Source organism: Heloderma suspectum, chromosome 7, assembly GCF_057233095.1.
Source record: "Heloderma suspectum isolate Gila_16-S chromosome 7, 16-S_ref, whole genome shotgun sequence".
Taxonomy (NCBI): Eukaryota; Metazoa; Chordata; class Lepidosauria; order Squamata; family Helodermatidae; genus Heloderma; species Heloderma suspectum.
The window spans coordinates 120,360,872-120,382,021 of record NC_139464.1 but is presented as its reverse complement, the minus strand read 5'-3'; the positions used below and the strand labels follow the sequence as shown (position 1 = coordinate 120,382,021).

At 45.6% G+C, this 21,150-nt stretch overlaps 1 protein-coding gene and 1 non-coding gene across 6 annotated transcripts in view; one reads left to right on the top strand and one right to left on the bottom strand.

Annotated features, from left to right (window-relative positions):
* Positions 1–20,892, bottom strand: part of PRR5 (proline rich 5) — a 104,965-nt gene extending 84,073 nt beyond the window's left edge. For 3 of the 5 annotated variants that reach the window (XM_084811256.1, XM_084811259.1, XM_084811258.1), the window contains exon 1: positions 20,639–20,892. The gene's annotated coding sequence lies outside the window, so the exon portion shown is untranslated. Of the gene's footprint in view, positions 1–20,329; positions 20,569–20,638 lie in introns of those variants that run through there. The other 2 variants (XM_084811261.1, XM_084811260.1) reach the window with 2 other exon arrangements.
* On the top strand, positions 3,578–3,687 carry LOC146340257 (U6atac minor spliceosomal RNA). Its single transcript, XR_014784598.1, has one exon. It is a non-coding gene; the product is annotated as a U6atac minor spliceosomal RNA (small nuclear RNA).
* Positions 20,893–21,150: the final 258 nt, after the last annotated feature.

The following is a 21,150-nucleotide window of genomic DNA, read 5'->3' as shown; positions in this document are numbered from 1 at the left end:
ATTAGGGATGTACGAAAGTCACTTACCTTTTCGACGGGGTGATTTGCAGTGGCGGGGAGGCGCTCCACACCTCCCCTCGAAATCCTAACCCGGCTGGCTCCACTCTGCGGAGATTCCATGGAGCCGCTGGCCGGGGCTGCCTGCAGCCAGACATCTGGCCGCTGGGCAGCCTGCAGCCAAAAAAACAACAGCATACGCAAATGGCAGCTGCTATAGCGGCCGCCATTTGCATTCCCTTTTTTCGCTGTTTTAGCCTACGTAAATATTTACGTAAGCTATTACGGAGGAAATAAAAGGGGAACGCAAATAGCATAGTGGGCGCCATTTGCGTTCCTTTTTCCCTGCTGTTTTAGCCTACGTAAACATTTACGTAAGCTATTACGGTGGAAAAAAAAGGAACGCAAATAGCACCCACTACACTATTTGTGTTCCCCTTTTTTTCGCCGTGATAGCTTACATAAATATTTACGTAGGCTAAAACAGCAAAAAAAAAAAAAAAAAAAAAAGGGGAATGCAAATGGCAGCCACCATAGCCACCGCCATTTGCGTATGCTTTTTTTTTTTTAGCTTGCCATGATAGGCTACGTAAATACTTGCATAGCCTATCACAGCTATGATGAGGAAGCGAATGGCGGCTGCAGCGCGGCCACCATTCGCAAGTCAGTGTGGATGGCAGCAAGTAAGTGCTCCGTTTCGTATGCCTTTTGGGGAGGGCGGGGGCTTCGTTCTGCCACGGATTTTGGGGGGCCGAATGCACTGGCATTCGGCCTCACCGAGATCTGTGGTGGAATTCTCTGACATCCCTAGATGTGATGGTTTCAGGTTTCACCTAGGGGCAATACCAGGTGAAACCTGAAACCATCACATCACCTGCTAGAACCTTATTTGAATTTCTGTAGTCCCCTCCCCACCATTCCATCTCAAGACAGTGATAATGCAAAAACCATGACTTCAGCCTCAAATCACCTGTTCTGCCTTCCCCACCCCACCTCCCTTTGGAACATCTTTCCTGATGATCTCAAAAGTTTGCACACTTTTTGTTTTCAGGGGGCATTTCTTAAAGGAAATGTCAAGCCCTTATGGCTAAAAAAAAAAAGTCTGGTGAGAATTCAGAAGCCAGACTAGGGAAAGCTATCCAGGTTCGCGAAATGTAACTTTTTCTGAGTATTTGGAGTGCCCTGTAATAACAACAGAATTATTATATTCTGTTGTCTTTAGGGCAACACTTCTTGCATGTCTCTCTGTAGCAATATGACACTGAAATAAGGGGCCTCCTCTGACGTTCTGCACTGAAGAGGCAATAAGGGAGACCTTAAAGTAAGAAGTATCTAGCCACCTCAATCAACAAGTATAAAAGCTAGAAAGTGAAGGGAAAAAATAATAAACCACACAGCTACACCCACAGGAAAAGATGAGTGAATGCAATCTTATCTTTGAAGAGGATCTTTTAACCTTTTATCTTCACATCTCTGCTGATTTCCACTGACATGCAAACACTACCAGCACCTTCATAGCACATTAAAGAACGCTTGAAAATTGCCAGCTCACTTATCACAAGGACATATTTTAAAAATAATCATGCATGCTGGGCAGTTCTCTGAGAAAAACAATCTGCGACATTTGTATAGGTAAAATGTAACCAATGGAAACTTGGGTCCACAAGATGAGTGTGTAAAATATGCAATTCCAGTAAAGAACTGGCCGCTGTAGGAATGCGGGCCTGAATTCATATCCCTTTGCTATATTTTTGTTAAACGATGTAGGCCTATGACCTCATGACTTCACCTTGCCTAAAGCCAGACATTTCTAGTCTTGCTGAGAAGCTTAGAGGACGGTACACGTTTCCAACAAGCACGCAAGGCCTCTTATAATCAAAGATTGCTTTAAGCTGGAGACATGACTTGTCAAGGGAGTTTATCCTATGGCTTCCAGGGACATAACTGCCCTGACTAGATGGGTGGTTAAGGCTATATAGGTGGCTATACTGGTGATTGCCCTGGGAAACCACTTAATTACCTGTTAGGAAAGATGCTTCCCTCACCTTTTGAATTGTGGTTTAATGTAAAGATGGTTTGGTTAACATGGGATATCTACAGTTCTTCACAGAATTTATTCATCATTGCTTCCTGAGCTTTGTTGGTGATTTTAATATGTAACCAGAAAGCTAACCCAAGTATTCTGAACCTGGATATAAACTGGTGACAGAAACATTAAGAAATGTGTATTGTCTTCCTCCACCCTGTAACCCGCTGTAGTCTCTGCACATCCACCTTTCATAAGGAGGAAAAGCTGTAAGGGCATCAGGTAGACCAGCCTTCTTCAAGCTAGTGTTTCTAAATGTGTTGGACTACAACTCCAACCATCCCCAGCCAGCATGGTTTTCTGGGGATGGCGGGAATTGTAGTCCAAGATATCTGGAGGACTCCATGTTGGGAAAGGAAGAGATCGCCTGATTAGGACCTTACACAACCCTTACACAAGCCTTTCCCAACCTGGTGCCCTACAGATATTTTGGACCACAATTCCCAGTATTCCTCACCATTGGCCATGCTGGCTGGAGCTGATGGGAGTTGCAGTCCAAAACATTTGGAGGTAACAAGGGCCCAATCTACATGTGTCTCTGGTTTTATTCTGGATTTTCATGAAATTGGCTTTGGTCCATCAGTGCCACACGAAGCAAGAACAGCAGAACCTAAAAACTCGCGTTCACAAGTCACACAGCACTTTAAACTGCCCTTTGGGGTTACTCCAGGGGCTCTGGAGTCATGTTTAAAGAAAATAACGTACCTCATAACCTCTGCATTATAACCTCTGCATTAGCAATCTTTCTGGATTTATTTACAAGGCTCACCTGTGAAGACCTAGACCTGTCCTAACATAGATTGTATGATGATAGCTGAAAGATAGGATTTGAGTTGTGGGTACAGCACCTCTATGAATATGAAACATACAAAATAAGAACAGCATATACTGTATGTAAAAACAAGAAGCGCCAATAGCTAGGATCTAAAGAGTTGTGCAAATAGTCTCATTTAGTCTCGGGTTTCTTGTAATACTAGTCCCCCATAGTGGGTGGCAATTCACTTCTGAAACAGAAGCGACTTCAAAATTGTGGTATGTGATGGAGGAGGGGAGAGAATCTGCTCTTCAAAAATCCACCTGCACATGAAGTACTACTTTGGATCTTGGCCAATATAATTTGGGGTGTCAAGCAAGCCCAAACACAACCCACTTTTGTATTTTCTTCTCAGTAAGGGGGACCCAGAAACAAGGTTTGGATGTAAACAGAACTTCACTTCATTTCTAAGGCCCTAGATTTCTGTCATCCTTCTTCAAGTGTGGTGTATACAATGAACCTATTCCATGGGATAGGTTTAATGTATACATTTTGCTAATGTGTAAAGAGCTGCACTTAGCACATACTGATAATGGAATGATAGAGGTGGATGGGGAAAAACAACAGCACATCCCCATCCCAAACCCCAGTACCTGTGCCTCAATGTGGCCAGATCTCATCATGATGCTTCTCTGGCAGTTTGAGGATCTTTGCAGAGCCTCACGAACAGCATTTAAGGGTGTGATGTATGAAAGGAGAGACGGCTAGCATCCCCCTCGACAAGGATGGAAGAGGTCCTACTGGCCTATGCCACACAAATATAGTAAAAGGGCTGCCTCTAACCAGTTTTTAAGCCTTCCCTGTGTCGCTTACCATCTTATGTAGATACAATGTATTCTATGTATTGGTCCGTATTTGTATATTTCTATGAATTGTGTACACTGCTTTGAAATCTTTAGATGTAAGCAGTGTATAGATACTCGTAAATAAATAAATAAACTTAGGACTCAGTTTTTATTTCATTTAAGACAGTAGCATTCATGGCTGTGTAGGGAAGCCTGAAATGCCATTTGCTCATGTGAACACAGCCTCAAAGATATCCTCAGCCAATTTCCACTTTTTCTTAATAGGGTTGTAAGCTTTCATTCTGTAATAAGACTAAAGCTTCAGTTCATTTGTGTGTGTGTGTGGGGGGGCAATTTTAATTGTTGAGGACAAATTTTAATCAGTGGGCCTGGTAGTCTCAGCATGCATTCATAGTTTATTCCTGAGGCGGTTTTCATTTTGGAGTGTTAGTAAAAGAGGAAATAATAAAGAAAATAAAGATTTTGTTTTAAATTACATTGTAAATTCTTACACTTCTTTCTGTATCTCAAGTCTGGTGTGCAGCAGAATGGGGTGAAAGAATCCTGAATGGACCGTACCACTTAAGGCAGCTGGAGAGAGGAAATACAGTTTTTGAATGGTCCCTTGCGTTTCACTGCCCTGTGCAAAGGACACTAGCACAAGAAGCAAAACAGGCTCGCCTCTCTCCTGATTAACTAGCTTTAAAAAAACACACACAAGGGAGTATTCCAAAATTGAATAACCCGCGGAGTCCTGAAATGTTATAGTCCCTCTACTATCTCAAGAATCCACCATCACTTCATCCTGCTGCATCTGTACACCAGACTACAAAAAAGCACCTATAAATGAGATTTTGGTGATAGGCTAGTTGCAGATTGCTCTTCAACTGGTAGACAGCCCAGGTTTTCTTACTGTGCACTCCCAAGAATTCTAATCAATTAGTCTGTCCGGCCGAACTATAGTCTCTAGTTTCTGTACCCAATAATAAGAACACAATCTGTTAAGAGACTTCAGGGTTTGACTGTGAAGCCTCAAGCTCCAAGGCTGAAATTCGTCCGAATGACTGCATGTGCTTGGGCCCCAAAGCCCTTTTCACACATGGAAGGGAACAAAGATGCGTAATATTGGTCCCTACCATTTGTATGCACTGTGACGCCTCTGGACTGGTCAGGTCAGGGAACTCGGCTTTCTGCCCTTGGTACTGTTCCGTTGAGCAAACCTCTTGCTTGCTGCTCTTCAGGCTCCAGCTTCCAGCTGAAGCCACCGATCTTGAGCTAGAAAACACACCCTCCAGGTCCAGATACGTTTTGGCCAACCACGGTCCTGGCCTTGCTCTGTAATTATTCTTTTATTATATTTTACAGACCTTGTAGATTTACCAGTTTTAAAAATGAACTTTTATGGCTTTTTCTGTATGTTTTAATTCAGTTTAATGTATTTATATACTACATTTCTGGGCAGAAAGAACCCCCAAGGGCAGATTGCTGGAATGCGGTGAAATGGCGGGGTGCTCTCAGGGGGAGCTTTCAGATGCTGCATCCAAGAACTGAAGATTGGGCTTCTTCAGGGAAATCTGCACACATGGGGAAAAATTAATTGCTCTCCATTCATAATAAAGTAGTAGCGGGGGGGGGGGGATCCTGAACATGGGCCAAGAAACAAGCCTCTCTCATTGCTTGAGCAGCTCCTGTCAATTTGATGACATTCTGTGCGACTCCCCCCACCCCAGCCAGAAGTATGTTCCTTTCAAGTGCTGCGTGACCCCTGAAAACTGGATTTAAAATGTATGGTACACTCGTGTATCTTGCTTTGTGTGTCCCTGATGGACCAAAGCCGATTCCATGAAAATCCGGCTAATATTCCAATGTGCTTCTCATTCCATTGTCGTGAAGATCCCCCCCTCCCCCCGCACAACCCCATGCCGGCTTCTTTTTCTTTGCTGACAATCAATCAATATTGTATCAGTCCACTCAAACAGTGTGAACAAAAGCTGATCGGTACAACTGTAGCATGCAAGCATGATGTCTAATGGATGTTTCTCCCACATGAACCTCCCGATTGTTTAAGTTCATCATTGGAGGCCCTGCTCCAAACACCCCTGCTGTGGGAGATTAGATGGGTGGCAAAAGAAGATCTTTTGAGCAGGAACTGCCCCAGCTTTGGAACACCCTCCTTGGAGCTGCTTCCCCAACACCATCCCCACTGCGTCATGCCCCAGGTCAAGACTTTTTCATTTGCCCAAGGTTTTCAGGAACCGTGATCGTGAGTATTTTAGGCTGGTTCCTGTCTTACATTTGTTGTGCTTCTCTTACTGCTGCTTTATTAACAGCAATAACGATATAAATAAATAAATAAATAAACAAGCAATAATATTAGCTAATATTAAATATCATAATATAGCTAATAATATAATAATATAGCTAATATTAAATATATTTAATCTAAATAGCAATAATATTAGCAGCAATTACTGTTGCTTTATTAATAGTTTTGAATGAGTTCCTTAATCAGGGTGGCCGAAAACATTATTTTGCCCAAGGCAAAGGAAAAGACTGCCAGCTCACATTCCACGTACAGAAGGATCTTGCTTCAACGCTGACAACAGCACAGCATCCTCTACCACACCAGAAGGCGGTAGGCTAGCTTAGGGGGGCAGGGCAGGCAATCTGGCACACACAGCTCTGTCCTCCAACCTTTTGCTGCTCCTCACCCCTCTGCATCTGCTGCCTCGAGCAGCTGCTTCATGCAACCTCATGGTCGGGCCAGCCCTGGGTTTAATTATACTATCTGTTGGTAAGAGAAGTCATCAGGAAAAGGCGTCCTCCCACTTTAATCGGAGGTATTTTTATATCAAAGTCTAACAGGAGGGGAGGAATTCAACCTAGTTATTCTAGCAACAGAAGGCCCCCGATCACTACACAACATAAACCCGAATTAGCTGTCAGGTTGCATTTAGTATTCAGCACTGGTCCTAGTCGTTTGGCTTGCCCGAAAACATAAATGCAAATTAATCTGGATTGGCAGTTCAGAAAGAGCAGTGAGAGATACTTATAACCACAATTCCTTCTTTCAGATCGCAGCCTACATCCACACACCCTTCCACCTACAAAGCAAAATTCCAAAAACAGACTGAATAATGACCAGATGATTTTAAACAAACTGGCCCTTATTTACAACTGGAATTTGCCTGAGTCTTCAGCTGGCTCTTTTGCAGATAAACACCCAACTTAAATACGTTTGCATCTGTCCTTTAAAATAAAATGTGATGAAGTTTTTGATTTGTCCAGGTTGTCACAAGTGTAACTTTTTAACCTGTGTCAGATTTGCTGACATCCTGAAGATTCCCCATTGAATTCCTGGATTCATACCACCAACAGGGGAAAACAAATCATATCTAATGTCTCTGGGTTCTAAGGGCAACTGTGATAGCTAAATAACTTATTCTGTAGCACTGGGCATCAGTGAACCTTCCACACATTGAAAATTGGACAAAGGACCTCTGTGACTAACGCCTATATTCTGACAGTACCATCTAGTAACACCCTGGGTTTTATTTCCAATACACATTCCCAATTTAATTCCTGTTTTACAAGAAGCCAACTGGTCCATATTGGCTAGCTCTTTCGTAATGGAAGTTCAGAACCATTAAGAAGGTTGGTCCAGTCTCTTAATGAACCTCTGAGTGGCTACCAGGCCCAGGGGTGGGCAGAAAGTACCACATTCCTGATCATTGGCCATATTGTCAGGGTCTTCTTGGAGTTGAAATCCAAAACGTCTGGAGATCTACCTACCATCCCTGGCCTAGATCACTTGCATCATATATGGAGCTTCTCTCACCACTGGTCCAACTATGATCCATCTTTGGTAAGGGGGTGACCAGTAAAAATGTGAAGCATCCCCTCATTTCCTTTAGATCCTTGGAACCATCTAAGAAGGTGACCAAAGATGCTCTGTAAGAACTTATATTCTATCAGAACCTCTTTTCTGCAAGAAACTATGTACATGCTCTGGAACCCATGATTCTACTAAAAAAAAAAAAAAAAGGAGAAAAAGTAAATTGACTTCTGGATTTCATTTGAGAGTCTGTGTTATTGCCTTCCTTTTTTCCCTTCCCCCCCAAAATTACTTTATATATTTTGACGTTTGGCTTCATTGGTTTAAAAAAGGTATTTCTCTAGAATTTCTTGCTAAAATTTTCCCCATGTGGCAAGACTTATGGTTATTAAGCTATCCCTTGTCTTTCAAGGATAGTTCACAAGATTCTGTAAGATTTGGTATCCTCTGTGAAATTAAAACTAAAGCTTCTCCCCACCCCACCCCACTAGCACTGGGCTGTAGGGAGGTGTTATTTTCTGTATCACCTAGAACCCCCCCCCCCAACAGCTGGACAGTCTCAGGTGTATCAGGTGGTTCAACCTGGATGGTGGCAGCATTACTGTAATTCATTTCTGGGGAACACTCACAAGAAAGGGGGGGTTCCCAGTAGGGAGAGATTTTCTCCCACAGTCCATCACAGCTTTTTAGATCCAACGGTCATAGAATCATAGAATAGTAGGGTTGGAAGGGGCCTACAAGACCATCGAGTCCAACCCCCTGCTCAGTGCAGGAATCCAAGTCAAAGCATCCCAGACAGGTGGCTGTCCAGCCTCGTCTTGAAGGCCTCCGGTGTGGGAGAGCCCACCACCTCCCCAGGGAATTGGTTCCATTGTCGTATTGCTCTGACAGTCAAGATGTCAGTAGCATTTAACAAGAGGCTAGGACTGAACTGAACAACAGAATCAGATTTCTTGGAACTATTTGAAACTTAAATGTCTGTATTCATGCAGATGGCTCACCTCACTTTTTCTTCCCTTCCATCTCCATCATCACCATGACGATCATCATCTTGTTATGTGTGTTAATTGGTTGTTGTTGTTTCTTTGAGGATTTAAGGGGTGAGGGATATAGCTAAGGGCCTGTCATAACTTTTTTCTGCAAAAAGTCTTATTAAAGTTTAATTTTAAAAAGACCATGCATCAGAGGGCATGTAGTCTTAGTCTGAATGTCTCATTTGACGCCCTCTAGTTATGGAAAACCAGCATTCTGGCTTGCATGGAGAGCCTCCACAGGAGGCCTTCATTTTCAGACAGTTGCCCTTCACCAGTTGAGGGTAACGGATGTGACAGCAGAGGGGGTGAGACTGAAGCGCTCCCTCTCCTTGCACGTGTGGCACTCCATTAAGATACAGAAGGCCTGAAGCTAGCTGCACTGAGCTCCCATTGAAATCAATGCAATAAGTTAGTCAAGTCTTAGCTTAAGCTAGCTGCACTGAGCTCCCATTGAAATCAATGTGAGAAATCAATGTGAGAAGTTAGTCACGTCTAACTTTTCCCATTGAAATTGTTGCAGAAATAACAGAGCACAATCATATACATGTCTATTCAGAACTAGGGATGTCGGAGAATTTCTCCACGAATCTCCGGGGGGCCGAATGCCAACGCATTCGGCCCCCCGAAATTGGTGGGGAAATTCTCTGACACCCCCCCCGCCCCCCCCGGAATGGGACTTACCTCGTGCGAATGTCCCTCATGGCGGCGGGTCCCGGCGGCTGTTCAGTGGCGGCGGCGGTGGCCGGTCTTCTGACCGGCCACCACCGCCGCCATTTCAAAGTAAAAACAAAACGTGATAGGCTACGTAAAGATTTACGTAGCCTATCACAGCTAGATTTTCAAAGTCAGCCGTGATAGGCTACGTAAATCATTATGTAGCCTATCACGGCTGACTTTGAAAAAAAAAAAAAGCACGTACGTAAATGGCGGCGCCCATGGGCGCCGCCATTTGCGTTCCTTATTTGGGCACGGGTAGTCTACGTAAAGATTTACGTAGACTGCGGCGAAAATAAGGGCAACGCTATTTTGCGTACGCGCTTTCCCCCCCCCCAAAGACAGCTGTGATAGGTTACGTAAAGATTTACGTAGCCTATCACGGCTGACTTTGAAAATCTAGCCATGATAGGCTACGTAAATCTTTACGTAGCCTATCACATTTTTTTTTTTTACTTTACTTTTTTCTTTTGCAGCCGGAGAGGCGGGGCACTCCCCCCCGGCCAGAATTTCGGCGGGGAGGGATGGGGCGCCTCCCCCCAGCCAGAATTTCGGTGGGGAGGGATGGGGCGCCTCCCCACCCGCCATGAATTTCGGGGGGAGAAATGGAGCGCCTCCCCTCCCCGAAAAAAGCTGCGGGACCAGGTAAGGGACTTTCGTCCGTCCCTATAATCAGAATCTGCTGTTAGGATTACAGCCTTAGGCTGGATCCAGCCAAATTAACTTGGACATTGACTGTTTTTCTTGAGGAAGAACACCTGTTTGAAATCAGTTTTTGCCTTCTTTTCATTCAGGCTTTACGTTATGCCTTTCGAGGAACTGTTTCTCACACTAGATTTAACAAATCTGACAACTTCTAAAAGGTGTTTTAGTGTCACTTGTAAGAACATAAACAAAACAATTATAAAACTCTATCCAGCGTCTGCCTTCTTTTCATTTAAAGGCGTGACTCCCTTTCTGGTCTAGCCAGGATGTGCAGGTCTTTAGGTGCCCAGTCCTCCCAGTCAAGCACTGGTTTACTCCACATCACAGGAAAGCAGCTGCTCCATAAAAGCTATGAACCTTTCCCAGAGGACTCACCAAGATGGCTACTTGAGGACACTGGTCTTAGCTGCAGTTTAACAGGTAAAGTCAAGAGAAGCCATTTGGACAAATGTGCCATCTGGTAGAGCAGGCATGGAATTCTTCTTTGAGAGAGGTGTCTTTGATGGGTTTGGGTCTCACACTCCCTGCCCACCTACCCATCCTCTGTTTCCTCCACTACTTCATTCCTGGGTTATCCTGCCCTTGAGTCAACATCCCCCACATCACTGATTTTCTTCAGCAGTGGCTTTATTGTGCCACAGAGATGCCAGCTAGACCTGAGCAATAGAGTATCCCCGTCTCTAGGACATGTCACTTGTGAACGTTGTTAGCATGGGACAGAAAGCAAAAGAGAGCCAAACTGAAAGAACATTCTGGCCTTACGTTTTTCATCAAATTACCGTTGCCCAGAAAGAAAGAGACCATTTGTGCTTCACTTGCTAAGGCAGCCTAAGCAGAAATTCTGGCACTGATTAAGGAAGGAAGAAAAGAAGGAAGCCCCCAGATACATAGAAGCATGTTTACTGAGCCCAGCACATTTCAATATGATTGTTGTTGTTGTTATTATTATTCATTTATTTATTGCATTTATACCCCACCTTTTTTCCTCTTGCAAGGAACCCAAGGCGGCTTACATTATCCTCCTCCTCTCTGTTTTATCCTCACAACAACAACCCTGTGAGGTGGGTTGGGCTGAGAGTCTGTGACTGGCCCAAAGTCACCCAGTGAGCTTCCGTGGCCGAGTGGGGACTAGAACCCGGATCTCCCAGCTTCCAGATTGGAGACCAAAGGTTCAAATTGCTTATGTGTAAGAGTGCCCCTGAAAGTTGTATATTCAAAATACAGTGGGCTCAATAATAATATTTCTGGGTATCTGGGGGCTTCCTCCCATCTCTTCTTGCATTCAGTACTTTACCATTTTTCTGTTACTGATTTAATTAAAAAAACAAGAGGTGTTAGTTTATCTATGGTCTGAGCTTCAAGTAAGGAAAAAACAGGCTTCATTTCCTTGGTAAAAATGATTAATTGTATTGCTGGTAACAGTGAAATTGTATTTTTTGCTTCTGCCCAAGCATTAGCTTAATAACCCTCATTACAAACTTTCCACTCTTTTCTAATAAAATACCAGATAGGGTTGCCTTCCATGAAAGTATGGAACTTGGTATATACAAAGGGTATCCTATGAAGCTCAATTTAAGATAGGCGTTCCTACTATTCACAAAATGCTGGCTGATTCTGTAACTAACTGGGGTTAGTTATAGATAACGTAATCTCTGAGATTCTGGAAAGAAAAAGTTGTTGATGGTGCTTACAAGCAGCTGCCCTCCTGAACCTGGAGGCAAATTCCCCTCCGCGAAAAATTCTGAGAAACGGTCCCCTGTGAGGCTAACTTTCAATCTCCCCACTCCATATGTAGCCTGCTGGTTGTGTTAAAACATAATATTGGGATGGTCAGTGATTAACTATTTTGAGTTCCATGGGTTCAAAAATTTAAAAACCACTTAAAAACTAATTCTTTACTTTACAACTTATGACAGACCCTTCTATAGTAAACACCTGATCAATTTAAAGATAATTATAGGTAAAACCCCAAGAATGCCATTAAATAATGCTACAGCACGGTGGCATCCCATTCTTTTACATTTCCTTTTAAGGAAAATGGTTGAAGATAGCTTAATAAACAACTGCCTGGTTAGTGCTGTTTATGCTGGTATAAAGAAAAGACAAATATAACACACACCCACACTAGTTACAGAAATAGGCCAGCATTTTGAACGTTGAGAATGTTAGGAATGCCTCCCTATTAATTTGAGCTTCATGCTTTTATCACCAAGTATATTTCCCCCCTAAACTACTGTATGTTTATAATTAGATTTGTCTAGCTGAGATATCTTACTTCGGGCACAATCCTATGGGGATACTCAGCCACCTCCGAATTCAGAGGCAATCAACTATCCAATGCAGGGCAGGTGAAGTATGGAGGGATCCTCTCCTCCATGCTCTGGCCACCCTGCATTTGCAGCTAGATTTCGGCTGTCTAGCTGGGGTGCCTCGAAGTGGGGGGCGCAGGGGGCTCATGAGAAGCGGCATGCTGGCACTTCCGCGGTCCCCTCCCCGCCTCCAGGAATATTCCCCTTCCGGCCGCTCCGCATTGCTCTTCTGAGCACAGAGCCTGGGATGAACCGTACCACCTACGGGGTGGCGGGGGAGGGAGAGGGGAGTCAGATTTGTGGGAAACGACCTCGAAGCACCGGCTCGGAGCTCAGTTCCCATAAACCAAAAAATCCTACGGCCATCTAGCCGCTTAGAGCACAATCCTATCTCGATAGTCGCCAGCCTCCAAAATTGGAGGCTGCCGACTATCATATGCAGGGCGGCTGGAGCACAGAGGGTATCCTCTCCTCCATGCTCCAGTTGCCCTGCATTTTTGCCTAGACAGGCGATTTTGCCTTCGGAGGGGGAGGGAAGAGGCCTGGAGACCTGATAGGAAGCTGCGTGAAGCAGCTTCTGTGGTCTCCTCCCCAGCCTGCCCCCGGGACCACCCCCTTTTCCCTGTCACCACACTCTGTTTCCAAGCGTGGAGACATAGCTGGCGCAGGGAGAACCGCTCCGGCTACAAGGGCACAGGGACTGGAGCACGGTTTCTGGGAGCGTGTCTAGTGGTCACAGCATTACTCCGATGTATATTGTATTAAGTATATTGCAGCGCATCTAATTTTTAGGCTGATTAACAAGGTCGTACCACTGCCCCAATCAGACATATGCCAATTGTGAATTATGTGGAAATACATGAAGCTCATTCATTCCTTTTAGTTCATTTCTAATCTAGCTTACGGCCACAGCTGTGTGTCTGCCTTTTTTGTGTGCTCACACAAAATTGTCCCAGAATGTAGTATTAGAAGCAGAATTCAGCTTCCCAAGTGTCTTGGCTTTTGTTTTAATAAAACTAGTTTCTAGCCTATATAGCAGTGAAGGTATACTTGGAATGCTTCTTAGAAGCCAGGAAAGTGGCTGAATGGGGTTTGTAGTACTCAGGGCTAGGGCCTTTAATGCCCTGTACACATAGCTCTGCTTAAAGTGTTTATAAACCTAAAATAAATAAAGTATTTTCCATATATATTTGCCTTTCAGTTCCAGTCTTGAATGTACCTTGAGAGTTTGCTCAACATCTCAACAATACCTTTCTACTATGTGTTCATGTCATAGTCTGTTAGTTCAGTTCATTTTCCACATTGTCATTTTTGTTTTGTTTTTCTCTTTTCATTTGGTAAAACTGCAGAAATCGAACACCTATGAAAGAACAGAAAACCATCTTTGCCAGAATAAAAAGCATGTAAATAAAAAGAGCTGAAGGCTAATTATAAGTTTAGGTTTCCAGACAAGGTTACAGCCAGATTTTCTAATACACATTGCCTCAAACTGGGCTAACAATTTCCAGCACCGTATTGTCCATTTGGGAGATACTTGCAAGATTTGTAAAAGATCTCAGTACTCAAGATGTTCACACAAATACACCCAAATTCTGGCCAGTTGGGAGGCAATCCAACCTCTTTTGAGAAACAGAAAGTACCACTGATATCAACATATTTGGACCTATATTCAGTGATGCAGGACAGAAAAATATCCATTTCCAAGACTGCAAGCTTGGAAATTACTTGGAAGTAAACCCCACTGAACCCAATGGGGTGTACATCCACATAAACATGCATAGGGTTGGGCTATAATATGAACTGTTACATAAAATCAATTACTAGCATCAAGCTATGACTTGCAAGATGGCAGCCTTCTCCAACCTGGTGCCCTCCAGATGTTTTGGAATACAACTTCCCAGGATCCCTGTTCATGTGGACGTGTGGAGCCATTTCCCCCAGCTGTCAAATGAACAGCTGGCAGGGCTTAACCAGAAAGTGCAGCAGCAGCAGGGGGGCATAGCCAGTGTGCACAGTTGCAGAACTAGCTTGCATGTGGTGCTAACATCTGAAGGGTTCATGTTACACCTACAGGTGCGAAGGCCTAGAAAACCCCCCAGAAAAAAAAAGTTTTTTCCCGGGTTTTTCCGAGGAACGTTTTTGTTATTTTCCCAAAAAATGGAAAAATTAAACAGCTTTGGATTATGAAATATTTTCTTTTAGAATTTAAGACAAAGCATTGATATATTGTTGCCCAGCCTTTATTCCCTCCAAAATGATTTCTAAAAACTATGTAATAAGAACCCTTTTAGAGAAAGACAAGAGATGTAAAATGTCTGGAAATAGTGAAGCCATGGGGAAAATATTTTTTAATCCTCTCTGTAAGATTCCCAGCATAGTTTGTTCATTCCTTATTTAAATTATTGATCTAAAATATATTTACTGATAAGATATTTATGCTCAGTTTCCCATCATGTGAGTAGAGTCACCATTGTGCATTCTTGACAGCTTGGGTTTTGTTCTATAGAATTCTACATTTCTGATGCTATAGAAGTCATTTAATGGAGTTCTAATCTATTCAAACAATAATTACAAATTTATTAACTGAGTTTACTTTTAAAGGTTTAAAAATATAATGATAATTTTATGAGCAAACTAAGTCATACATAAAAGAATTTTCGGAACAAAACGGCTGCTTCATGTTCCTACAGCAGCCCTCCCAACCTGGTGCCCTCCAGATGTTTTGGACTACAGCGCCCAGCACTTCTGACCATTGGCCATGCTGCCTGAGGCTGATGGGCACTGACGTCCCAGATATCTGGAGGGTACCAGGTTGGGGAAGGCTGCCTTAAAGCAACAAAGTGACTTTAGATCTGTAAAGAGTGCTAAAAAAAGTATTGCTTATTTTTCAATTTTTGAAAAAAGAAGTTTCCATGGCCTCAAGAAGTTTCACATCCCTAGTTACAGCTCTGTGCATTTCTCTTCACTTGCTTCCTTTATTATCTTATACAGTTTAAACTTCTTATTTTAACCTTTAAATCTCTTCATGATTGCACTAGCTATCTTTGTGGCTTTCTCCCTGTTCTCCTCCTTAGTCCCTCTGCTGATCAAACACAAATCTTATTAAGCTTTCACTTCCTTGTGCTATTTCTCATATCCGTGCCGTCTCTCTTGTGGTCACTGATGTGTGAAACACTCCCCCTCTAAATATTCGGCTGCCCTCGTTTTTATCTCCCTTGAAGAAATCATTAAAAATTCAACTTCTCTATCTTGCATTTCCCTCTTGATATTCTATTTATGATGACAATTATATTTAGAACCAAGATGCAAATTGGAGGGCACAATGAAATATTGATTTGGGAATAGGATTTTTTTTTTTTAAATCTTGCCCTTTGACTGGATGCCGAAGTTTTCTTTTGAAAATTTTGGATACAATGCTTTGCTTGAAAGCATTTTTCTGCTGGTTTCCACTGCAAGCCCCACTGGGAACATCTCTTCATTAAATATTCTTTCTGAGCACTTCCTATAATTAGATTATTAATAAAAGCAGAATCAGGTTGTCCCATTCAGTGGTGTGAGGTACAAAACATTAATGACATTTCTATACACGGGTTTGGATCCAGATTTACGCTGGATCAACTGTGCTGATGGAAGTGGACTTCCCCTCTGCTTTCCCAGGGCAGCCCATCTAGGTCCCTGAAAATGCTATACAGAGGCTCTCTTAACACCTGGCATTTTATCCCACTACAAACTGGTCCTCTAGATTCCAGATCCTTTCCGGGATTTACCCTGGCCCTGTATATAGGCATCTCTCATAGCGCGTCCCTCCGCATCATATCTTTTCATGGCTGGGCTGAGCTGCAGGGAACAATCAGGACAGAAGGGGGCTGCTGGCCCGCTGGCCCCTCCCCTCCCCTCCCCTCCCCTGATCACTGGTCCCTGTAACAAGATTGATGGCTCTGCCCATCCCTCCACTCCTCCATGGCAGGAGGGAAGTCGGAAGCCCTTCTAGTGATCTGGACAGCAGGCTATGGGAGCTCGTCCCCTCCTTCCTCCGAGGGAGAGAGAGTCTTCTCGGTGGCTTACCCCGAGGTTGCTGGCGCTGCTGGTCCTTCTCTGCGAAATATGGCTGTGTGTGATGGAATTAAATGCAGTACATTGCTTGCACTACTGAGTTTGAAGGGTACACCAATTTCCGGGTTCCCAACTACGGAAGTAAGAAATCCACAAACGGACTTGTATACAGTCAATGCACCAAGCCATCCCTAGCAGCCCCATCCCCCCGGTGACTGCTTCAGGGGGGACACCTTCATTAGACCTGGTTTGCTTCCCCACCCCACTGCTTTGTTGCTCTTCCCCCTTATTCTAGCTCCCCAACGACCCTGCAAGGTGGGCTAAGAGAAGGGATAGTGGCCGGCTAGGTGGGAGGGAGTACTATGGAAAACCACCTCAGCATTACCGCCTTATCTAAAACCACACCCCAAAAGGAAACTATTAAAATGACCATTCCAAGCTCTGCATGATTAGTTTATTCAGGGGAGGAGAAAAGGCACTTTTAATACCCATTGAAATCCTAACTGTCAAGCCTTCTCCTGCGTGGCTCAGAAAGGAGACTCCCCCATCCACCCTGGGAGGAAAAAAGCCCATCAATCTGGTGAGCAAAAGGGAGAAGAAGCAGTCGGCGAAGTCAATGGGAGGGGGAGGTTCCAAGTACATGCTCTGAAGGGGATGGGAGACCTTAAGACTGCTACTCTAGGAAGACTTAGAATGCACTCCTATGAATGCCTAAGCAGAAGCAAGCCACACAGATTTCAATGGCACTTACTCCCAGGAAAGGGAAGCCTTACAGTCAGTGGGTTTACTCAGAAGTAAGCATTGCTGTGTTCAAGGGGATCTTGGAGCCTTTCGTAATAAATAAATACATAAATAAATAAAATACACCTCACAACATGGGGAGAAGGAGAAAATTTAAGTGGTTTCACCATGTCACATGTAACGTAAATACCAGCCTGAGTCTGACACTTCCCCACATCCACTGGAGAATAAGGGTGCTTCCAGATGAGGCTTTTATTGTGCCATTGCCCTGCCACAATCACGGAATTTTACGGGGGCTCCAGATGACACGTTCAATTTATAGCCCTCCCACCCTTTCCTACTACTTCTTCTGTCTTTTTTCTTACCACAGAAAATCTGATATGGAGAAAAAGACGAAATAGTTGCACAACACCTTCTAAGGGCACGAGGAGCTCTCCATCTAAAAGCACCCTACTTCGTGTACAGGCAGAAGGTACAGCGGGATCTATTGGTAGGTCACTGGATGATCTGCAGCATAGATCAGCTACAGTTTCTGGCTCGCAGCCGCTTAACTATACCAACAACAAAAAAAGGCTCTCCCCACCCCTCAATTAGGTTATTCATATCTAGATGGCCATAGGATAGGTCGGTTCCCTGAGAACTGGCCTCCACCCCCTCGGAAGAGGAGCGCGGAGTGGCAAAAACGGGACGTTCCAGGGGGCATGTCGGGGCAGGGAAGTAGGAATGCTGGTACGACACATCCTACATGTTGTATGGCTGCTGCTTCTCCCGCTCTGAGGTCCCATGGCTAGACAGCCGAAAACGGCTGTCTAGCCATGAAAGCAGGGCGGCTGAAACGCGGAGGGGATGATCCCCCTGTGTGCTTCTGCTCTGCATTGGATAGGTGGTTGTCTCCAAGTTTGGAGGCGGCTGCCCACCCTGCTAGGACGCACCCTCCGTGTCTCATGTAGGTTTGTGCCTGTATATGCTGGCCATATACAGGGATTTATTATTTTTTTTATTGCATGTATATTTATTTATTTATTTATTTATTGCATTTATACCCCGCCTTTCTCCCTCTCGCAAGGAACTCAAGGCGGCTTACATTATCCTCCTCCTCACCGTTGTATCCTCACAACAACAACCCTGTGAGGTAGGCTGGGCTGAGAGTCTGTGACTGGCCCAAAGTCACCCAGTGAGCTTCCATGGCCAAGTGGGGACTAGAACCCGGATCTCCCGGCTCCCAGTCCGTCACTCTCACCACTACACTACACTGGCTCTCCAGCTATATCCCGCCTTTTTTCCTCTTGCAAGGAACCCAAGGGTATGGCTCATGAGTTGCACTAGGTAATTGACGCCGCCCTCTTAGCCATCACATTGCATCAGGATCCACCCCCTGAGCTGTCATTTTGCACCTGACTCCACAGCTGGCGGACCTCAAAGGAGACAAAATGAGAAGGGATGACTCGTCCCTAAATAGTGAGTGAACACATGCTAGGGAGCCAGTCTTGAGTGCACTTTCCTGAGAATTCAGGGTGATGTGTTAATTTTCACACTTCACATATTTTTTGCAGGATACTCCAGTATAACATCAGCAGGCCTGACTTCTGGGTACAGCATGAGGAAGCTATAATAGTGAGACAATATGGAGGACAAGTTCCTTCCCTTCCCATTCTTAGCGCCTGAAAACATGTTTATTCTTAAAGGCATTTTATTATAGACTCAGCTGTTTTACTGTGCTCTGCTAGCTTTATTGCTCCTACTTTAGTTCTTTAAGGTGCAATCCTATGCAGGTTTAGACAGAAAAAAGTCCTAGAGCCCCCAGCATTCCCCAGCCAGTTTCTTTAATGTAGCTTTCCCCAACTTGGTGCCCTCCACAGCTGGCTGGGGGATGCTGGGAGTTGTACTCTAATACAACTGGAGAGCACCAGATTGGGGAAGGCTGCTTTAATATAAACCACTTTCAAAAATTACTTTAAAAAGGGGGATATAAATAGGTTAAATAGTGCATAAATTGGTAGATTTGGATTGGGTTCCTATGCAGGCAACAGTTTGATTACTTTTACTGTTTGTACAACGTGCAGGTGTGTGTCTTTATATAAACATGAAAAGAATTCAGGACAAAGTCATGAATGTAAAAAAATAGTATTGTAAATGGAACAAACTTTCAGCCAAGAAGTAAAAATTCTTAACTCTAAGTTAGATGTTCCAGCAATCCCTCTATATTCATTATAGAAATTCACAAATGTAATCCATGCCCTTCAATAATCGAAAACTCTATCTTGTTGAAAAGAGAGCGAGGAAGAAATAATACATCAGCTTGATTATTTTACAACTCCCTTGTCCCTAATGAAGCAAGTTCTTTGTGATGCCAATTTTCGGCACTCAGTAATTTAACAGACACCAATAAGCAAACTGCACTTCTGTCTCTTGTTTAGATTTCAGCTCGTTTAGATTACCCTGTGACTCAATTACAGCAGGGCACGCTAGCACCTCAATATGTAATGCTTGATATTCATATGCAGAGTTTAACAAGCTAAGAAGAGCAATGCTGGATCGGACCAAAGGCCTATTTAGCTCAGCATTCTGTGGCCAGTGGGAAGCCCACAAGCTGGACATGAATACTAAAGCACTCCCCCTGCCTCCAGCAACTAATATAGAGGGGTACTGCCTCGGATACTGGATGTAATGGATAGCCATGAAGACTAGTAGCCTTCTCCTCCATGGATTTGTCCAATCCACTTTTAAAGCCATCCAACTTGGTGGCCATCACTAAATCGTGTGGCAGTGAATCCCACAGTTTAATTATAACTGTCTGAAGAAGTATTTCCTTTTATCTGTTCCACCATTCAACTTCAAAGGGCTGGATGTGTCTGATCTCAGAAGCTAAGCAGGGTCAGCCCTGGTTAGTACTTGGATGGGAGACCGCCTGGGAATCAGGCTTCCTGCATTGCGCAGGGGGCTGGACTAGATGGTCTCGGAGGCCCCTTCCAACCCTATGATTCTATGATGTCGAGCCTCTTGTAAGCTCAGCAGGGGCAGCCCTGGTTAGTACTTGGATGCGAGACGACCTGGGAATCAGGCTTCCTGCATTGCGCAGGGGGCTGGACTAGATGGCCTTGTAGCCCCTCTCCAACCCTGCGATTCTGTGGCCCCAAAACCTTCTCCCTATCCACGTTCCCCACCCCATGTATAATTCTGCGCACGCCCCGCGCATCTCCAATACAGCTCTCCTATGCTAGAGCCATACGACCATCTCCCACCATCAAGGCACAGACCTGGGGCTTCCTTGCCCACGCCGCCCCGAGCTCCTCGGAAGGGAAGCGCGGGGCAAGCGTGGCAGGCGCGCGCTTGCCCCCTTCACTTCGGGGGCGCCTGTACCGCCGCCCTTCGAACCGGGCGGCTCCTCCACGCTCGCGCTGCGCGTCGGCAGGACGCCGCCGAGCCGCGGCCGCCGCCGGCCCCCCCAGAGGGGCGCACTGCGCGCACCCAGCGCCGCCCCGGTCCCCGCACAACCCTCGCCCGCCCCCGTCCAATTACGCTCCCGCCACCGTGCCTCCCCCCCGCCGCGGGCGCGGCCGCCTCACCTTCACCGGGGCGAGGAACAGCGGCCCCCGTCGCCGGCCAGTCACCCCCCGAAGCGCGGCGGGGTGCCGGCCGCGCCTCCGCGTCTCCAGCGATGCCTCGCCGAGGGTTCGCGCCGCGGCCCCGGCGCTCAACGGCGAAAGCGCCGCCTAGGCTGCCCGGGGCAGCGCAGCGCGGGAGATCCGGGCGGCGGGGGGATCGAGCGGATCCCTGGCCGAGGCGCTCCCGGCCGCGCGGCGCGCTCCCGCCCCGCCCCGCCCGCGGGGAAAGCGGCCCATCTCGGGGCGGGCGCAGGCGCGCGCCCCGGCCGGGCTCGCTTCGCTCCCCGCGCCCGCACCAGGGCGAGCAGCCTCGCTGGCGGGGCCGGGCCGGGCCGGGGGGTCAGGCGCCGCGCCGGCGGGGTCCTCCGCAGAGGCGGGCTCGGCCGGCGGCGCCTTTCGCTGCCATTCCAGCCCCCCGGGCGGGCGCGCTGCTCGCCGCCCTCCTCGGCCTCTCCGTGGGTCGCGCCCGGCTG